The sequence below is a fragment of the Podarcis raffonei genome, chromosome 15 (assembly GCF_027172205.1).
Source record: "Podarcis raffonei isolate rPodRaf1 chromosome 15, rPodRaf1.pri, whole genome shotgun sequence".
NCBI classification, from domain to species: domain Eukaryota; kingdom Metazoa; phylum Chordata; class Lepidosauria; order Squamata; family Lacertidae; genus Podarcis; species Podarcis raffonei.
Genome location: NC_070616.1, coordinates 10,945,661 through 10,967,379, shown reverse-complemented (window position 1 = coordinate 10,967,379; position 21,719 = coordinate 10,945,661).

Genomic DNA, 21,719 nt, shown 5'->3' with positions numbered 1-21,719 from the left:
CTAGGATCCAAGTTTAGTACATAACAATTATGTAGCTACATTAAAGGCCAACAGCCCACTTTCATCAGGTAGACAGATGCTGACAGGGGACATGGCCTTGCCTGGTGTTGGCTTCCATTGCCAAGGCCCAGGTTCAAGGTTCAAATACCTGAGCTGGGGTGGACAGCATCTTGGCTCAAGAGAGCATGCCTGTTAGGGAGAGGGGAGATATTCAATTTTGTTTGCCTTTTGGAAATGTTGTGGTGAGCGTGTTTTGAGTTGCAGCACTTCTGTTAAAAAAACGACAACTGTCAGTAGCTCCATGATGTGGGTCGTTCTTCAATTAAAGAAAGAATAAATAAATTTAATGTAGTCAATTTATTATCATGCCCCGCAGCAGCTTCAAGAAGCCAGTGTAGGACAGCTACTGCAGAGTAAGTGCATACAAAATGCAGTATTTAGTTGAAGAGCAAGTCAGAGGTAGGACACATGCTTTGCTTGCAGAAGATCCTGAGTTCAATCCCCAACATCTCCAGCTTGAACTGAGGAAGAGGTCTGTTTGAAACCCTGGAAAGCCACTGCAGACAATACTGAGTATTGACTCAGTATAAGAAAGCTTCCAGTATCCTTATCGCACACTGGGTGCGCTTTGGATATTTAAGTGTTAATCCTTAGTGTAAGAAACAGGTGTTATCAGTGCAGGTGTCCCTAATCTAAAAGTGTGATTAAGGAAAGAAAGGAATTTGTATATCAGGGTTGCCATAATGCAAAAAGCGAAAATTCAGACACAAATGTTGTTGAGCTTTCCCCCTTATTTATTAGGAAAACTGCGGAAGAATCAACACTTCTGATATGGGCTGCCGTAAGCCTGGGATTTCCCCTGATATTTTTGCTGTTTTGCAAACACTCCGGATGCCACTTTTGCAGGACGAATCCCGATTATGTGCAGGAAATTCAAGATGCATGACAGCCCTATATATTCACGTGCCTTTGCTAAAAAGAATTACATAAAACACACAATCTCTCTCTCTGTACACAAATGCATGCATGCATTCTTCCTGCGTGTTTTTGTTGTGAGTAGTGGGGGGAGAGAAGACCAGCATCATGGGATTTGAATTACATGTCAACTATGGTTTTCTGCTGGCAACACAAAACCCGTATTGGAACAAAAGCCGACATCTCCCACACTGCTTTGCTGATTAATATCTGGCCAATACTCCTTTTCGTGCTGTTTTGATGGATTGCAGCTCATAAGATTAACGCAGCCCCTTCTCCCTGGGCTACCTGTTAAGGTCTGTTTATACCATGTTAGAGGCATTGCAGGCCGGCAGCAAAAGCAGCCGAGACTGAATAGATCTTCTGCTGCCTATTAGGGTCCCCCCCCATTTCCCCCCTAACTGAAATTTTGGGACCAATGGACATTTGATCCAAGACTCCTGCAGCAAGTTCTTCCTTCATGTTGAACGGTCTTAAGCCCCCCCTCCAAGCGTGTCAGTATGCCCCTCACTGTTGTCCTCCAATTGCAATATTTGTTGGAAGCAGCCCAGAGTGGATGGGGCAACCCAGTCAAGGTGGGCGGGGTACAAGTAATAAAATTACAATTGTGAGAAAGAATAGTTGGTCCCTACCTGAATGGGACGTGGGTGGTGCTGTGGTCTAAACCACTGAGCCTAAAGCTTGTCGATCGGAAGGTCGGCGGTTCGAATCCCCACGACGGGGTGAGCTCCTGTTGCTCAGTCCCAGCTCCTGCCAACCTAGCAGTTCGAAAGCACGTCAAAGTGCAAGTAGATAAATAGGTACCGCTCTGGCAGGAAGGTAAATGGCGTTTCCGTGCACTGCTCTGGTTTCACCAGAAGCAGCTTAGTCGTGCTGGCCACATGACCTGGAAAAAGTGTCTGCGGATAAACATTGGCTCCCTCGGCCAGTAAAGCGAGATGAGCGCCACAACCCCAGAGTTGTTTGAGACTGGACTTAACTGTCAGGGGTCCTTTACCTTTACCTGAATGGTAGTTCTATGCTGCTGTATGAAGGGCCTCAGGGCTCACCCTTGGTTACCACCACCCTTGATGGTAACGTCAACATGGCCAGGTGTGTGCTCTGTGCCTCAGTGATACCACAAAGAAAACAGTGAATGGGTATGGTGGTGATGTCAGCATGGCTGCTCTCTGCCTCCACAATACCACAGGGAAAGCAGACAAAATCAACGACTGGCAGGGCATTCAGCATCTCCAGCATCTTTGGGTTTTTATTATATTTTGAAATACAGTGGTACCTCGGGTTAAGTACTGAATTCGTTCTGGAGGTCCGTTCTTAACTGGAAACTGTATTTAACCTGAAGCAACACTTTAGCTAATGGGGCCTCCTGCTGTTGCCACGCCGCCGGAGCCCGATTTCTGTTCTCATCCTGAAGCAAAGTTCTTAACCTGAAGCACTATTTCTGGGTTAGTGGAGTCTGTAACCTGAAGCGTATGTAACCCGAGGTACCACTGTACAGGTTTTCTGGCCCAAATAACAAACCAAGGGCCAAAACAAACAAGATGAATTTTAACAGGGAGAAATGTAAAGTATTGCACTTGGGCAAAAAAAATGAGAGGCACAAATACAAGATGGGTGACACCTGGCTTGAGAGCACTACATGTGAAAAGGATCTAGGAGTCTTGGTTGACCACAAACTAGACAAGAGCCAACAGTGTGACACGGCAGCTAAAAAAGCCAATGCAATTCTGGGCTGCATCAATAGGAGTATAGCATCTAGATCAAGGGAAGTAATAGTGCCACTGTATTCTGCTCTGGTCAGACCTCACCTGGAGTACTGTGTCCAGTTCTGGGCACCACAGTTCAAGAAGGACACTGACAAACTGGAATGTGTCCAGAGGAGGGCAACCAAAATGGTCAAAGGCCTGGAAACGATGCCTTATGAGGAACGGCTAAGGGAGCTGGGCATGTTTAGCCTGGAGAAGAGGAGGTTAAGGGGTGATATGATAGCCATGTTCAAATATATAAAAGGATGTCACATAGAGGAGGGAGAAAGGTTGTTTTCTGCTGCTCCAGAGAAGCGGACACGGAGCAATGGATCCAAACTACAAGAAAGAAGATTCCACCTAAACATTAGGAAGAACTTCCTGACAGTAAGAGCTGTTCGACAGTGGAATTTGCTGCCAAGGAGTGTGGTGGAGTCTCCTTCTTTGGAGGTCTTTAAGCTGAGGCTTGACAACCATATGTCAGGAGTGCTCTGATGGTGTTTCCTGCTTGGCAGGGGGTTGGACTCGATGGCCCTTGTGGTCTCTTCCAACTCTATGATTCTATGATTCTATGATAATATTACTGCGGGGAGAAACGTGAAAAAAACCAATGTAACTAGTGCTTGAGGAAATATGAGAAGCAGTGGGGACTGCTCCATTGGGGTGAATAAGGTGCTGTTACCCCACCAATCTCAGTCTGCTCTCAGCCAGCCCTCACCTGCCTGCCTTCTGACCTGCCACCAGCCCAGAGAGTGGCCCTGTCTGTCAGCTTCCTCCTCTTCTGTCTCACTGTTGTCCTTGTAGAACTCGGAAGAGAGGAGGGATGGGAGAGGGAATTAGAATTAGTTGTCTCTGCCTCTCATTGGCTCTGGCTCCACCTACTGTTGCGCTTGCTGCTTCCCATCCTGCCAGTCTCAATGGACACAGAGCACTACTGATGAGAACCGAACAGGAGAAACTGAGTAAGGGGTTAGGAAGTTGGGTTTCTATTGTCATTGCCTTAGGCCACAGCCTTTCTCAACCTGTGGGTCCCCAGAAGTTGTTGGACTACAACTCCCATCACCCCTAGCTAGCAAGGCCAGAGCTCAGGGATGATGGGAGTTGTAGTCCAACAACATCTGGGGACCCACAGGTTGAGAAAGGCTGCCTTAGGGGCAAACCAGAAGTTTTACTCACAGTAGACTCATTAAATTAATGCATCTATCTAGTCTTGTCTATTATTTTCAATAGGTCTCCTGTGAGTAGAATTAGCATTGGATACAACCTTATTCCCCTTTTTTTGGGTTTGGAATGGGAGTTGTCTGGACTGCGTTGCATAGGCATGCTGATTACAAAAAAAACACACCTCTGTGTGGCAGTTAGGTGGATGAAATGGAAGTTTTGGCTTGCACCTCACTAACTTATACTTAGAGAGGGCCCATTGAGAGTATTTAACCTAACTTAGTCTTGCCCTAGTCCTGGGTTCGATCCTTGGAATCTCCTGGCAGGGCTAGGAGAGGACCCCCTAGTCTGAAATCCTGGACAGCCTCTACCAGTTAGCATGGACCATACTAGGCTAGATAGAGCAATGTTTTGACTTGGTTATAGGCAGCTTCCTATGTTCCTATCAAATCAGCATTTATTTCAGAACCACAAGGACTGGAATCTTGTGTTATTTTTAAGGTAAGAAGGCACATCATATTGTCCATTGCCAGCAAAGTGTCTTACACCACCTCTGTATGTTCAGCAGGCTGACTTCTTAATCTGTTACATGGGTAGCTCTCTACCCCCAGTGCTTTCAGGCTTTCATTGACAATTAAACCCAAATCCCACCTCTGGGGAGAAGATGATTGTATAATCCCATCCCTACATTCACCTTTGGTCGCCTGCAACTCTCGTACATCATTATTTTTCAGTTAACCGTCCCCCTGGTCTGACTTGCAGGCGTATGAAGACGAATTGGAGCTGCTAAAGTTTCACCCTTTATATTTAAATAACCAGTGGGAGGTTTCATCTCCTTGATCTTGGCACAATTCTGTCTCTTTTATTTATTTATTTATTTATTTTCCTAGGCCCCCCCACCCCCCAACCCCCCGATTCGTTTGGAAGTGTTTGGAAATGGTGATAAATTGTAGTTCACACAGGGTGGCTTTTATCATTGCAATGATTTGACAGCCGAGTTGAGTCACAAGATTATAATAAGAGTGTAGCTGAAAATGTTTATCCCATTTCCCATCTGGCTGTTTGACCTTCGACCAATTGCTCCCGTTGCCTGCCAATCTCTGTTCTGGCAATACATCATCAGTTTAATGCCCACTTCAGGTTCTGAATGATGGTAATTTATTGTAATAGCATGTTGTGCCCTTTTCAGCATTTTTGCATTCATGGAGGAAGCTGTTTATCCTCCCTTCCCCCCTGCCTTTGGAGAGACTAGTAACAGTGAAAGAATAAAGGGGAAGGCAAGCCAGCCAATCAAAATGCAGAATACTGAGACGGCCAAACACATAGGAGCATCCCATGATTCTGAGAGGAGGTAGTAAGCAGGCAAATTCGAAGGGGGCACGTTTGTGGTGAATAATGAGATGGGAATGGAATTGACAGTTTGTCAGCCATATGAATGAAAGGGCATTTTCTCCTCTGATGTTTTTGGAGAGGTGCCAGTGGATTTCTATGGACACATGCTCAGCTAATGCAAACCTCATGCTCACTTTGCATACCCTGTAGCAGGAGATGGGGGAGGAATTCAATTGAGTTTGTGCTTCAAGTTCCCAGATTTGCACTTCCCAAAGATACATGCAAACTGAAACAGTTTCAATATCTCTTTTGTGAATTTTTCAGTGCAGCTCTCCAGCCAAGCCAAGCTTACAAACACATACACATACGTATGCAAAGTGTGCATTTACATGCATGCATTAGTGAAAAGAACATACAAATGTCATTATGTTATTGCTTGCAAAAGAAAGGCGTATTTGTCAAAACTGCATACCAGTTTGGGCTTATTAGAAGAACCAACACTTTCTTTCTATTAAAAAAAAAAGTTTAGGGGTAATCTCATTTTCCTACTCATATTGAAATACTGCCCCCCAATGAGGTCAAACTTAGATTCACAAAAGGTTTAGGGGTATGTGAACCCCCACGTACCCCCCAAAAAAGCACTGAGAAGAACTCTGGACTAAAACGCTGAATAACATTGGTAAGGATTTTAAAACAAAACTAAACAAAAAACCACTGCTGCAATAATGTGAAGAATTTAGTTGGCAACAGTCCCAAATTTAAGATTGCAAAAATAAGAGAGAATAAAAAACAGTGGCATTGTCCTTTCCCACCTGTAGCCCAAAGGGTTACAAAGAGATGAGAGGGCTGTGTCATTTATAGTGCCAATCTTTGCTGACCCCAATGGGCCCAAAGGTTCATATGGAGAAAGCAGTCCATCAGATATCTTGGACCCAGTACGGTTAGGGTTTTGAAGGTCAAAATTACCATCCTGCCCCATTCTTTGTCTTTCAGGCTAATGAAGTGAGCTGCCACGAACCTAATCCTGAGCATCAGTCAGGGCGACAAGCCACAGATGCAGTGAAAGGTTTTTCTTCCTCTCTCAGAACTCAGGGACACTGAGTGAAGCTGAATTATGGAAGATTCAGGAAAGGCTGAAAAGGAGAAGTACTTCAACACAGCATGCACAGTTAAACTATGGAATTCGTTCCCCTGAGTGGCAGTGATGACATCCCGCTTGAATTCCTTTAAAAGAGGATTAGCCCAATTTGCGGAGGATAAGGCTATGCTCTGCCTCCACAGTTGGAGCTGGTAATGCTTCCGAAAGAGAGTGCTGTTGCACTCAGGTTCTGCTTGTGAGCTTCCCATAATGAGCATCTGATTGCTCCAGCAGTCTCTTCTTATGTTAATAGCATTCCAGGCCTCAATACCAAGCCTGCCTGGCAGTGAGCTCTTGAACCTGAGTCTCTGCACCCCAACAATAAGAAGAAAAAGAAAACATTGGATCCCCAAAGACTACATCCCCTGACTCCTTTAAAGCAAGGCCTCAAAATCTTCAGTGATCGGTCACCAGGGGAGGCAGAAACTGAATAACTGAGGACTGCCTCTTTAAGCCTTTCCACGTTTCAGGAACGGAGCTGTCCAAGGTCCTGATCTCAGCCCAACACCAAGTCTGCTGAGGCAGCTCATGGATGTTGTTGTGATATATATTTCAGTTGAATTCTATTATTTTTATTACAGGTAGAAAGACAGAGGTTGTATGAATGTCAAAACATCATCTATCTTCATTCCCTGCTCTGATGGAATGGAGGCTCAAAGAAATAAGGGCAGCTACTTTTCTATTTCAGACAGTACAAGGGTTGTTGATGTTCTAATGCAAGGCTCAGGAAACTGTGTCCCTCCAGGTGTTTTTTTTATTATATACAGTGGTACCTCGGGTTACATACGCTTCAGGTTACAGACACTTCAGGTTACAGACGCCGCTAACCCAGAAATAGTACCTCAGGTTAAGAACTTTGCTTCAGGATAAGAACAGAAATTGTGTGGCGGTGCTGCGGCGGCAGCGGGAGGCGCCATTAGCTAAAGTGATATCTCAGGTTAAGAACCTTTTCAGGTTAAGAACGAACCTCCGGAACGAATTAAGTTCTTAACCCGAGGTACCACTGTATTTGTTGCATTTCTATCCCACCTTTCTTCCAAGGTGGTGCACATGGACTTCTTCCTCTCCATTTTAGCCTCATGACAGCCCTGCAAGATAGATTAGGCTGACAGGCTTTGGCTGAACCAAGGTCACCCAGTGAGTTTCATGGCTGAGCAGGGATTTGAATCCTGGTCCCCCAGGTCCTAATCCAACACCCATACCACTACACCACATCTCACCAGCTTCAGCCAGCATGGCCAAGTGTGCTGGTCCCGGGGGGGGGGTTTACTGTGTGGTGTGGTCTGAGTACGGTCCTGGGTCAAGGGTCTGGAGGCTATCCATCAAGGGCGAAGCGGGGTCCAAGGCAAGGAGCCGGGCGTGGTCAGGAACTCCATAAGAGCAGGTCAGGGTGCTGGCAGGAACAGGTTTCCAACAATGTTGCTCCCGCAACCTGGGACTGGGCTGACTGGCCTTTATCTCCTCTGAGGCCTGGGGCGGTCCTGGCCCACAGGTGACTCGCCTCCCCTGGCCTTAAGGCGAGCACTCTTCCTGAGAGAACTTAGTTCCCTCCGCCTCTCTGCCCTGAGCCTCTGCAGCTCAGGAGAGGCTGGAGGGTTACTGGACCCAGAGGCAACCTCACCTTCCCCTGACAGGGCTGGAAGAGGAGCACCTGCAGGCAATTGGTCCTCGATTACCTCCGGAGCCAGAGCAGATTCAGCTGGTGTCTGCTCCTGAGGATCCAGCACAGGTGGGGGCCCTTCAGATTCAAGCCCCTGCCCCGGCTCAGCCGGCCCTGGAGGCGGGGACTCCTGTGCAGGCTGGGATTCCTCCGATTCAGCCTCTGAATCAGATTCCCAGGCCATCACACCAAGGGTGATGGGAGGTTTGCCCAGCAATATCTGAAAGGCCACAGGCTCCTCTTTCCTGCTTTAATGGCATCTGCATTATATCAACTCAGCAAAACATTCACCATTCTTAACCAGACGGCAACTTTGTTAGTTTCAGGCAAATGGAGAGCACAGCATTGGTCTGATATACGCAGCTCTCCTTAGGTGGTGTATATGGAATAAATGGGAATTCATTGTAGATATGAACCACGGCGTCAGAAAGGAAAGCTTTGCTGCTGCTGATAATTGAGTTTGAGGAAGTGGGGAGGGGGAATGCCACAAAATACCAGGCGTTCGCAACATATGCCACATTGCTTTTCTTTCGCAGGCACTCAATACCCTTGAGAGGAGCTAATTAGATTTACTTCACTCTCTTTGGTCCCAGCCTTCTGGGATCTGTGCAGGGTGAGACAGGGAAACCTCCAAAGCAAATTGACTAGATAATAATATGGCACAACTGAAAAAAAAAATCACTTTTGCCGCTTGTGCTCCGAGAAGATTTTTTAAGGATAAACCAAATATTTTGCATGCATTTTAAAGCTCCGAGTGTGAGGGAAAATTTCATATATGAGGGTGTTGGTGGTAGCTTTCGAATCATCATCGTCACCACCACCAGGTAGAGGTGGGAAAGGCTCCCACCTGAAACACTGGAGAACTGCTGTCTTTCAGTGTGGACAATACTGAGGACCACAATACTTCAAGAAGTGCCTCGCCCCATATGAACTGACCTGGACTCTGCAGTGGTCCTCTGAGGCCCTTCTTTGTGTGCCTTCTCCATAAGAGGTCCAGAGGCTGGCAACACGAGAACAGGGCCTTTTCTGCAGTGGCTCCCCGTTTGTGGAATGCTCTCCCCAGGGAGGCTTGCCTGGTGCCTGCCTTATGCACCTTTAGGCGCAAGGCAAAAATGTTTCTATTCAACCAGGCCAATTGGCTGACTGACATCTGATGCCTTTTTAAATGTGTTGTGGGAGATGGGATTATTGGGTTGTCTGTGTTCTTATTTTTACTATGTATTTTGTGTTTTTTATATTGCAATGTTATGTTGTGAACTGCCCTGAGATCTATGGATGAAGGGCAGTATACAAATGTATTTAATTAATTATTTGATTATAACACTACTAGTTGATGGGCCAATGGTATGATTCTGTATGAGGCAGCTTCTTATGGTCCTAACTCCCATGAACCCCCAACCAACATGGCGCTGCTGGCTGGAGCTGATAAGAGCTGTAGCAGAAACCATTAGCAGATCACCAGGTTAAGGAAGCCTGGTGTCCATATTCCTTGGTTGACTTCTGTCACATTAGCCTTGGCTTTTGTTTATTCAATATAGCAAAACTAAAAATGAGTTAAAAAAAATAAAATCAGGATTCAATTAAGATTCTGCTGAAATTTTAAAAAAAGTATTCAGTAAGTGCCAGAATTTCAACAGGGAGAGGGACCTGTGTGACCTTAACTGAAATGGTTTCCATAAAACTTTGCCCGCAGTACTGATCACATGACACTCGGAGGAGGCAAGCGATGCGTCTGAGTCATGGAGGGCTGCTCACAGCAACTCTCCCAAGACCTCAGTGATTGGCCAGGGATATAAGGAACCAGGCAATCCCTGAAATATCTGAGGTATAATCAGTGGTGGACTTTGGTCTTCAGCGAAGCCCTGTGCAAAGATGTAATCGGACGTCCCCCCACCTCTCGCCTTCTGTTCTGCTCCATTAACTATGCTACATTTGTGAAGCCCTGCTGCACCCTCTAGTGTTGGTGCCCAGTGTGGCAGAACCAGTTGCACTCACCGAAATCTGCCTCTGGTACTATATTGCCTCTGACTGTGGAGGTAAAGCATAGCCACTTTATGAATTTGTCTAATGCTCTTTTAAAGCCATCCAAGTTGGTGGCCATCACTGCCTCAACCACTGTGCATTTGGTGCAGTATTTGCAAAGTGATGTGGCTTTGCCTGAGTGTCTTCATATTAAACTTAAAAAAAAGAAAAGTTTGGTTGTGAGTGATTGATTGATTGATTAATTGATTGATTGATTGGGTATGTGTGCCCACGTGTTAAACATGACCCACAGGGGTTGGGGAAATCTAGGTCCCTACTCTTGCCAGTCCTGTTGTGGAAGGTGGGAGTTCTGCTTCTATGTGACATCTGACTTCACTCCCCTCCCCCAGAGAACTGTTCAGTAGTGTCACACCACCTTCCAGTGGCTCCACAAACACATCCAGTTACATTCCATTCCAAAGTAGGACTGAACAGAGTTCTTCAGGAGCTTTGGGATGGTGATGGGAAGGTTTCGTCTTCTTCCTGCCTTTCACAGTCCTGGAGGCAGCCATGGCTCTGCTTCCTGAAGTCATGGCAGATGGGTAACCAACCTGGAAGGTAATTGCCCCAGGGCCTGAAGCTACTTCACTGAGAGTAGCTGCCTCCTGCAGTCCAGTGGTTCACCATTTGGGACACATGCACTCAGATCCAAAAATTCCTAACACTACCATCAAAACAACTTCTTCTTCTTCTTCTTCTTCTTCTTCTTCTTCTTCTTCTTCTTCTTCTTCTTCTTCTTCTTCTTCTTCTCCTCCTCCTCCTCCTCCTCCTCCTCCTCCTCCTCCTCCTCCTCCTCCTCATTTATATACCACCCTTCATCCAAGAATCACAGGGTGGTTTACAGTGAATATTTTTTACCCACATATTGCATTGAAGTGGTGGTGATTTGATGCTGAGAGAGATGACCAGAAAGACCCCAGAAAAGTAATACCAGCAAGTGTGTGTGTGTGTGGGGGGGAATGTAGGGAAGTCCAGGAGCTGAAGAAGCCACTTAATACTGACATGTTTCAGAGTAATCCTTTGAGGATATGTTTCAAGCAGAAGTTCTTACCAGGTTCATGAACTGCTAAGAACACCTAGCAAATGCATGGTGTAGCTCGAATTCAAGCCAGGCGTAGCTCAGACAGCAATCCTGTACCTTCAGTTGCTGCTGCATTTAAATCCTAATTTCCCTGCCAAGGATGCTGATGGCTCCAGCTCAGGGACCATAGTATGACCCACACAGAGACTGGACCCCTAAGAGCAGCCGTGCCACCCATTGGGAGTGGAGCTACGTACTCAGAGAAAGCTGCAGTTCTACTGAAGGCTTAGCTTGGTTTTGCTGGTTTTTGGAGCATCTTTGAAGCCTGCCTTGTCTTTCTTTGATGTTACCTGGAGCTATCCAGGATGCTATTCGTCTTGTTGGTTTGGCTTTTGGAGTTTGAATTCTGCTTTGCCTGAACTTCCTTAACTGATTTGGCCTTACTGGAACCTGACCTCTGCTTGACCTTACTTTGCTTCCTGAATCCAGAACTGGTATTAGTGACATGTAACCTCATGTCTCTGGAATCTGTACCTTGCACATGAACAAACATTTGGGCTAGAACCCTGTCCCCTAGCCTGGGACAGAACAATCCCATCAGCCCCATTGTCCTCCCCCCATTGATCGCCCAACCCCCCCCCCCACTCATTTCACTTGCCTGACTTCAATTGCTGTTTCCACAGTAGCAGGTAGAGGCAAACAGGAAGAGAGGGAGGTCTTCCCCTTTAGGGGGATCAATATGTGGGTGTAAGGAAGTGGGAGTTGGTGAGTGGAAGGGGCATTTGAGGAGAGCCTCTCCAGTTCAGAGGGCCTTCTCATTGGCTGCTCCCAGACTTTGGAACGCCCTCCCCAGAGAAGTTAAATTGGCTCCCTTCTTGTTCCAGGCTTTGGGGAACCAACTGCTTTTAATGAAGGGTCTAGTTTATGCTGTTTTTGTTGTGATGTCTTAATGTTCATCTATCTATCTATAAATTCTGTTAATGTTTAATTGCTTTTAATGGTTTCCCCCCTATGCTTTTAGATGTTCTTATTTGATCTGTAAGCTGCCTTGTGTCCCTGCCAGGGAAAAAGGCAGGGTTTAAATAAATATAGAAGGAAGAGGAAGAGGAAGAGGAAGAGGAGGAGGAGGAGGAAGAGGAGGAGGAGAAGGGAGGGAGGATTCTAATATGAGATTTGGCAACATCACTAGATCACAGTGTTTTGATGTTTTCCAAGATAAAGTGGTCAGCAATTCAAAAGGTGTTTTACTGATAGATCTGTTATTGTATTAAGAATTATGTGAATATTGTGGCTTAACGGTGCAAAAAGCTTGCTTGTGTTGTCTACCTTGTATAAATCAGCCAGCTTTGCACCACTACTGTGTCTGGCGTAAAAGCATCCCATTATGCAGCTTATATTAGCACTGTGATTACCTCTTGTAATAGAAATATGATGTGCTTGATAGCTGAGGATGAAAGGCTGGCTGGAGGACCAAAAAATAAAATAAAAATCACTTTGCAGCAACAAGTCAAGATCAGGCATCTATTTTGAGGCTGATTGGTGAATTTTTAAAAGAACACCTCGCAGGGGAACAACAACAACATCCTAAGTGAGTCATGGCTTACAACAAGGAAACTTGAATTCCATAGCTGGGATCTAGCATCAGCTCTAGATCTCTGGATCTAGAGCAGGGCTGGCTTAACTGGTGGCCCTCCAAGTTGTCATTGGACTAGAGATCCCACCAGCCCTGGTCAAACATGGCCAATGGCCAAGGATGATAAGAAATGTAGTTTGGATCGTTCACTTTCCCTCTCCTGGACCTTCTCCTTTCCCTGCTCAACCACTCTAGGTAAAGGTAAAGGGACCCCTGACCAATAGTTCCAGTTGTGGCTGACTTTGGGGTTGCGGCACTCATCTCGCTTTATTGGCCGAGGGAGCCGGTGTACAGTTTCCGGGTCATGTGGCCAGCATGACTAAGCCGCTTCTGGCGAACCAGAGCAGCGCACGGAAACGCCGTTTACCTTCCCGCCAGAGCGGTACCTATTTATCTACTTGTACTTTGATGTGCTTTCGAACTGCTAGGTTGGCAGGAGCAGGGACTGAGGAACGGGAGCTCACCCCATCACGGGGATTCGAACCGCCGACCTTCTGATCGGCAAGTCCTAGACTCTGTGGTTTAACCCACAGCGCCACCCGCATCCCTAACAACCACTCTACTACATTGCTAATAAACAAGGAATCTGAACTTCATTGCTCCATTATTGGTGGTACTGGGACAATGCCAGAGAATAGCCTTTTCCTGCTCTGCTCTACTTGTGGGGGCCATGCCAGGAGGTGAGAAGTGGTTTATTGGGTCTTTCATTGCACTAATGACTTCTTGTTGAGGATATTTGCTGGCAGTTAATATCCTGCTGGATTAAATACCCTTGGCTTAGTCTCAGGCCGTCCAGTCTTCGAGCCATTTATTTAGCTGCCAAGAAAACAAAATGGCCTCCATCTGGGCTGTTAGAGCTTAATCAATGAAGCCGGGATGCGTTTTAGAACAGGATAGATACCCTTTGTAACAAAACAACTCTAAGGGGGGGGGGATAAAACAAAATCCCTTTGCAAAGCGCCATAACATTTTTCCATTTCCTGGTTTTTTACTTGTTCAATCCTCTACCCCCAAATGCCATATATTCCTTTTTTTCTATCAGAAAAGGGACTCATAGGCTGGACAGGTTTGTTTTCATGGATAGTCTTGGGAGGAAAAATGTGGAGAAACCACTTCAGTGGAGGCCAACCCCCTGCCCCTAAGAGATCGTAAAGTTGCACGATCTTCTGATCAGATGAGCAAATCAGATGAGCATATCAACCCATTTCTCACTTTCCTCCCTCCCTCTTGTCACCCATTTTCAGAATTGTCACCCATCATCACGAAATAATAGGGGAGGTTAAGCAATTTATATTTTACCCACCCAGATATGATAAAGTCTGTGTGTTTGTGGCATTTATTTTTCTGAAAGTTGGAAGGGTCCGTTCTCTCAGAAGGAGTGACCATGCCTGCGAATTGTATCAAACTGAGGCAGAAAATAAGAACTTGGGGGACTTTGTTTGTTTTCCTTTTTAAAAAGGCAAATCCAATGGTTCTCTACAGAATGGTTTCACTCCAGCCTGGATGTCCTTGGCAGGTTTAATCTACTTGGGTGGGTGGGTTTCATTGGCGTAACATTTCATCCACTTCGATGAAGCCATTGCAGTTAACTGGTGTTGGTAGGAGGGCACAAAAACATTGGATTTAACAGACCCAAATAACAAGTCAAACTGGGGTGGGGATGGGTGGGAACAGAGCAGCTCTGAAATTGATCAAGTTGCTTCCCACTGCTACATAGAAACACAGAATCATAGAGTTGTAGAGTTGGAAGGGACCCTGAGGGCCATCTGTTCTAACCATAGCTGTCAACTTACAGATTCGAAAATAAGGGACCAGCAGCCTTGAAAATAAGGGATCAGCAGCCAAAGTAAGGGATTTTCCTAGCACAGGTATGTTCAACTTCTTAGCACCTCCGAGCCAAAGGCAGAAAGCCCAGCCAGCAGCCAAACGAAGCCTCAAGCGGTGGTTCCCACAGCGCAGCAACCCGGCAAAGGGGATGCAGCAAGGAAAACCACCATCACCTCTCCGCTGGGAAGCACTGGGCAAAGGCGAGTCCCTAGGCAATGCAGCCAATTTGATCAGCACAAGACATGCAAGCTCCACCCCCCAGTTGTTCTTAGACCCCTTATTGGGTGAGCAACGCAGCCAAGCAACACAGTTGGAGCCTCCCTCCTCCCTGGCCGGCAGGGAGGGAGGGAGGGAGAGGAGCTGCTTCCTTTGAAACCCGGGAAATTTAAGGGACATCATCAATAAGGGACAGCAGCGGGACACGGCACTGGGATAAGGGACTTTCCCACCAAATAAAGGACAGTTGACAGCTATGCTTCTAACCCTTGCAATGCAGGAATCTCAACTAAAACATCCATGACAGATGACCATCCAGCATCCAGTGAAGGTTTTGTGGGCTTCCCATAGGAGCATCTGGCTGCCCACTGTGAGGGCAGGATCCTGGGCTAAACAGGCCACTGACCTGATCCAGCCAGCTCTTCTTCTGTACTCCTTCCTGCAGACCAGCCTCTCCTGATAGGACTTCTCCTCCCTCCATTTTATTTTCAGATTTCTGACGCCTTCCAAGTTGAAAAAAGGAAATATGATGAAAAGATTGTATGAAGTTTGTGGGAGTCGCCTTGCCAACACGAGGCATGTTGTTCTCTGAGCAGAAATGTGATTAAGAAAGGTTACAATGACAGCTCTGTCACATCATTGCTTTTATCCCAAGGTGCCTTTATGCAACTGCTAAATATTTAATACCTTTTTTTAAAAAAACTCTGAGCCTCAGATTTCATCAGGCAATGACGAAAATGACTTCAGATCTAGAACTGGGCCACGGAGTGGATGGGGTGTGTGACTGAGAGGTAAATACTCTATCAACAACTATCATGGGTGGACTCTTTGCAAAATGTTGGTGTTTGTCTGCTGTGGCGAGGAGTCAGCAGGTGCTTCTTTCAGATTGGGCAAATGAATTAGAGTCTACTGCAGAACAAGCACAGACCTTTCCCCCCCAAGCACAGATATTTTTCCCCCTGTTGAAAGTTTTGAGTGTGAATTGTTAAAACACTTTGGCTTATGCATTTTAAATGTTGTTACCTGCCCTGAGGTCTTTTGACAAAAGGTATGACAGAAATCCTACAAAGACCACACTCATTTTATTAGTTGAGGGGTAAAGAAGCAAACAAAAATCCAAAACCCTACTCAACCCCAAAGATGGCAGCCAGTTATACCCATATTGCAGACCAGGAGGGTGGGCTGGGTGCTTCACTTGGAAGGAAGAAGAAGAGGAGGAGGAGGCTGGTGGGAAAGCTTTAAATATCTTCTGCCTGCTCCTCCCTTGTGCTGGAATGTGCTCTGGGAATTGGGAATGGCTTCTTGCCAGTCTTCTAGTCCCTCTGCACTCCCACCCAGACCCCTTTTGGAGCTGGATGGGGGAGCAATATTCCCCAAATGTTTGGCTGGACACCCTGCCTCTGGAGTCAACCGCACTCTCTGCTGCCTCAAGACAGGACTGGCCCAGGAATAATATGTCTTGTTTTCCACACACCTTACATAATTTATTATTTTTTGAGTTGCACAGCAATGGGCTCAGAAGACCTGTTTTTCAGACCTTTAGCAGAATTTCCCTTCCATAGCAAGGAGGTGAAACAAACATCGTAATTCATGCCCCCCAACTCTCCCATAAAAGCACCATAAAATATAATGGCCCATTTAGATTGCATGACTAGTCATATTTTGGGGTTTGGGGTGGGGGGTTTTCTTTGCTCAACTTTGGGGGAAGGGTGGGGTCAGAGACAGCTGGAGAGCTTTCATGTCAGACAAAACTGTGCTTTCCTGAAGTGTTCCTTTCCATCTCAGTGCAGTGTTAGAGTGACAGGTGTTGCAGGGAGGTGTGAAAAATGGGCCGTTGCAAGCAGGAGTTGGAGGCAGCTCGTATGACTTCCCTACACTTTCAGAAGTCTTTGGCTTCAATAAACCTTGACAGCTTCTCTGCAGCTGGGAGCTCTCCTGGCTCCCATCCCAAATGCTACAACCAACGGAGGCTCTTACACAAAGAAAGGTTCATTCAAGACTTTCAGCAGTACAAGTAAGGCTACAGTTACAGATTTCCAAGGCACATCTGGGGAGTTCGAGATCAGCATCGGTGGTCCGAGGCCAGATGAAACCTGTGAAGGCATCTCAACAAATGGCCACACCCTTCCTGCCATCTTTGAAAGGTGAGATGTGCCATTGTGGCATGCTCACCTGCAAGACTGCTTCTCCCTACAAAGCCTGGTGTATTGGAGATGTGTGTTCCTGTGAATGGGGAATGGCATGGCTCTGCTTCCAACAGAGGTGGTGGTGCTGAGTTCCCAAGAATGGAATGGGGGTCAGCCCATCTCAGTCCTCCTCCTCCAGCTGTCCATCTTCCCCTCTTGGCTGGCTGAGGGCCTCTCCCATTGCTAGAGAAATCTCTCTTCTCCATAGCTGGAGCAGCACAGAGAGCCAGTGGGGCTGTTTCTGTCAGGAGCTCGTCCTACACTTGAGTAGGCCCCTGGCAGAGACACATGCCCGACTGGCATGTTCTCTCCCTCCTGGTCGATCGTTCAGGAGCTTGAAAAGCTTTCTTCAACCCAAACATCACAGCGACCGATGCCAACAGACATTGGCACACTTAGGGATCCGCAGAGTGTTCGCAGTTTGTGTAACAGACCTCAGCAACTCAGCATTTTGGCTAATCTGCTTTATTTACATATAAACACACGGAGCACTGCAACATGGTTCCCTCTCTTTCTAGCATCAGGCAGCAAAGAGAAAGAACAAAGGACAATAGTCCCACTTCATGGAACACATTAACTCAAACATCCTGTCTCTGTCACTTCCCACCCTGTGGAGTCAAAACATACACCGTCATGTGATAGACAACAATCCCATGACTGCAATCACAGGGCAGGAATTCTAACAGTTTCCCCTTCCCCAGCCTCTAAAGACACAGAAGCAGCACTCACAAAAGTAACTGCTAACCACCATTGCAAAGTACCTAATAGCTGTTGGAAGTGCCACAGCAGGGATCATTCCATTTGTAACTTAAGGGATCATACTGTTCTCAGAATACCCACTGGAGCCAGTGGGACAGCCAAGGGGGTCCCTGGAGACAGGGCCAGTCTGTTCTGATTTTCTCCTCAACCTTCTTGAAAAGAATACACTTTGTGATTTCCTACTAAACCCCAAGCTCCACCCATCTCCCACCCCACTCTCACTTAGCCTTAACCCATTTTCTAGGGTTGTGCAGCAGATCCGGCCAACTTCTTGATCCTGAAATGAACAGGCCAATCTGGCTTTCAGCAGGATTGGGTTAAGTCAGCCACAGGTCAACCCAGGTCAGGTTGCTCACCTGTAGGGATCCAAGGCTGCCAAAGCAGGAGGCAGAAAGTGTGGCAGCCAGCCACTGTAGAGTTGGAAGGGACCCTAAGGGTCATCTAGTCCAACCCACTGCATTGTAGGACTCCTGCCCACAGCCATCTCAGAGGCTGTCTCAACCCAATCCAGCTGAAAGCCTGAATTTCAGGATCAAGAAGTTGCTGCACAACCCTAGAAAATGGGTTAACACTAAGTGACCAGAGTGGAATCTGGAAAACTTTGATCCAACAGATCTGTACCATTCAGGCGAATGTACGTCTACTTGGCTGGATTTCTTTAGCTGTGTTACAGATTCACTTATGATCAATGCCACAAGCACCTGATTTGTAATTTGCACTGTGTGGTCTATTACTGTAAGATTCAAGAGGGTACTTTTAATTATACTAGATCCATCTTTTCTCCAGACCCCTTACGTGACTCCTGGTGTACAGCAATACATTCATATTAAAGTATTGTCATGCTGCTGGGCATCCACACCAGCTTTCCCATGTTGTGGGACAAAGACAATTTAGGGGAAATAGCCATCACTCCATATGAGCCAACTCCTAGGGGCTGACATCTCTTCCCTCTTGCAATGAAAGATTTGAGGTGGCCAGCCTCCTGCAAAGCTGATGGGCATCACCATTCAAAAGGTGTGTATGCACCGTGTCTTGTGATTGATTATGCAGGGTGGGGCTTACTTGCTCCCCCCTTATTTTATTCATGTTGGCACCTCTGCATCATTCAGTGGTAGAACATCTGCTTTGCATGCAGATGGTCCCAAGCTCAATTCCCAGCATCTCCAGGCAGGGCTGGGAGATACCCCTGTCTGAAACCCTGCTAAGCCACTGCCAATCATTGTAAACAACACCGAGGTAGATGGACCAAGGGACAAAGAAAGGCAGCTTCGTGTGTGGTTCCTGTGTTTATTCTGGCTCATTTTGCTGGCCTCTACCCCACTCCCTGTTCATATTCCTTGCTTGCATTCAAATTTTAGGATAATAGTGTGTCACAGGTGGAAATCTAATAGATCAGGCAGAGTTGCAGAGAAAGATTGGGCAGCCTTTTAATATTTTCTTTCTGATATACATGCAGTCCCCCCCCAACTTTCCTCATTTCTTCAGTCTATGGGATGCACTGAATGAGGAGCCAGGCAGCAGACCCCCTCCCCAATCTCTGTCTCTCTGTCTCTCTCTCACACAAACATACACGCACACCAGTCATGTTTATTGGTTCGCACTTCCTCCCACTCCAGGAGTTGGGGGAAAAATGGCCTCTTGAATGCCGTTTGACAAGCCAATTCAGACCAATCCAAGAGAGTTACGCATCCATTCAGCACATTTGTGCTTCTCTACATGCCATTAAGAAGGAAATATGGCTCGAGCGCTCTCTCCAGAAGGGAAGTCTTTATGGCAGGCAATAAAAGAGCTGCTTGATCAAATTTCTGCAAGCAAGCAGCTCCTTATGTCCATGCATGGGCCTCCTCTCCCAAATCCAGCTTCATCATGAACTCTGGGCTAGGGTACAAAAAAACATTGTTCCTCTGGTGTCAAACCATACATTTCACACGCTATGATGCTACTGCAAGCAGTCACAGATCCCCCCAAGGAATTCTGGGAGATGCAGTTTGTTCAGGGTGCTGAGAGCTGCTAGGAGACCTCTGTTCCTCTCCCACAGCTACAATTCCCAGACTTCCGTATGGATTGATTGTTACACCACTTGGGGAATTGTAGCTCTTTGAGGGCAATAAGTGTCTCCTCACAGCTCCAGGCACCCTCAACAAACAACAGCCTCCGGAATTCTTTATGGTAAGTCATGGCTGTTTAAAGTTGTATCCTAGTGCTTTAAATGCGTGGTGGGGATGTGGTCAAAGTTAACATAAGAACAAAGGGAAGGGGGCTTATGCCAAGTCAAGACGTTGACCATCTAGCTCAGGGTGATTTTTTGGTGTGGAATCAAGGCTTGCACCAAGCAAGGTCAAGTCAGTCTTGGATTGGTCTTCATCAGATCAGCCTACCCAAAACAATCCAGGGCAGTCAGGGGGCAGGGCACCTGACAGGAAGTGCTGATTTTCAAGACTGTTCCCTGTTGAGCACAAGATTCAATCCTGTCAGCTGCAGGGCACTGTTCCTTCCTTCCCTCCCTGCGAGAAGCTACACTACAGGGAACCAGGCAGAGGGCCTTCTCGGTAGTGGTGCCTGCCCTGTGGAACGCCCTCCCATCAGATGTCAAAGAGATAAACAACTACCTGACATTTAGAAGACATCTGAAGGCAGCCCTATTCAGGGAAGTTTTTAACATGTGACATTTTAATGTATTTTTAATCTTTGTTGGAAGCCGCCCAGAGTGGCTGGGGAAACCCAGCAGATGGGTGGGGTACAAATAATAAATTACTATTACTATTACTACTCTTGAGCAAGAGCAGGGAGGCTCGATCCTGCAGGGTGCTTCCCACAGGGAAGGTTCTTGAGAACAGCACCATGCAGGGTTGACTTCTCCACAGGTTACACGGTGCTCTTTCTGCAGTCAATGCTTTTGCGAAGCAGCACCCCACAGGACCGAACCCCCCTGCTCTCAGCCAGGAGGGGGAAAGGAGACACTGCATCTCCTTTTCCCACCCCATTTAAAATTTCCAGAGCCTTGTAGGAAATCAAAAGGACAACCTTTCCATGAGCCAGTGTAGTGGTTAGAGGACTAGAACTTGGGACAAGCCAGGGTTCAAATCCCCATTCAGCCATGAAGCTCATTGGGCCACTCACTGCCTCTCAGCCTAACCTACCTCACAGGGTTAGAATCTTAGAATTGTAGAGCTGGAATTGACCCCAAGGGTCATCTAGTCCAACCCCCTGCAATGCAGGAATCCTGGGTAAAGGATCCATGACAGATGGCCATTCAACCTCTGCTTAAAAACCTCCAAGGAAGGAGAGTCCAGGAAAGGAGATCTGTGCGGATTAAAGGATGGGGGGGGGGAACCATGTACACCAACTGGAGCTCATTGTAGGTAAAGGTAGGATATAAATGCCACAAATAAAATAAAGTTTCTTATGCTCTGTCAGTAGCTGCAGAGCACGATGGGGCACATCCATTGGTATTTGGAGGCACACTGGAATTGGGGGAGGGGGGTCTCACCCTTTGTTCTGGAGGAAGTGGGGCATCCCAACATTTTCAAGACAGCTGCTGTTAATTGACGACTGACGAAAAATTAGGTCAAAGCTGGTCCCAGCTTTGAGCTACACAAATGAGCTGCCTTTTCTCCATTTGCAGAGACCCAGCCTTGCTGAACGAGGGAACGATCTGCTTTCTCGCAGGGAAATATTGGTCACTTCTGCTGGGCACCCTGACAGCATGCATGGCTTTATTTATACTGTGTGTGGGTAAATAATTCTATTTACATCTGAGGCTGTGAATCAAGCTCAGCTTGAGGTCAAAAGTGGAATTAAAATCAGTAGCACTTCGGCTCAAGCAATGCATCAGGGAGAGTGGGAGAGGGAGAGAGAGAGAGAGAGCCACACACACCCTCAGCTGTAGGCACAGTTTCAGCATGGCTAACTCACAGAAAATCCACGAGTGAAGCAAGCATGAAGATTGAATTATGCTTCATCTGCCGTGCAGCTATTGCAGCAGCCCCTCTGGGCAGCAAATCGAGCCCTTTGGCAAAGCAGAGAGCAGCAGCTCTTTATTCG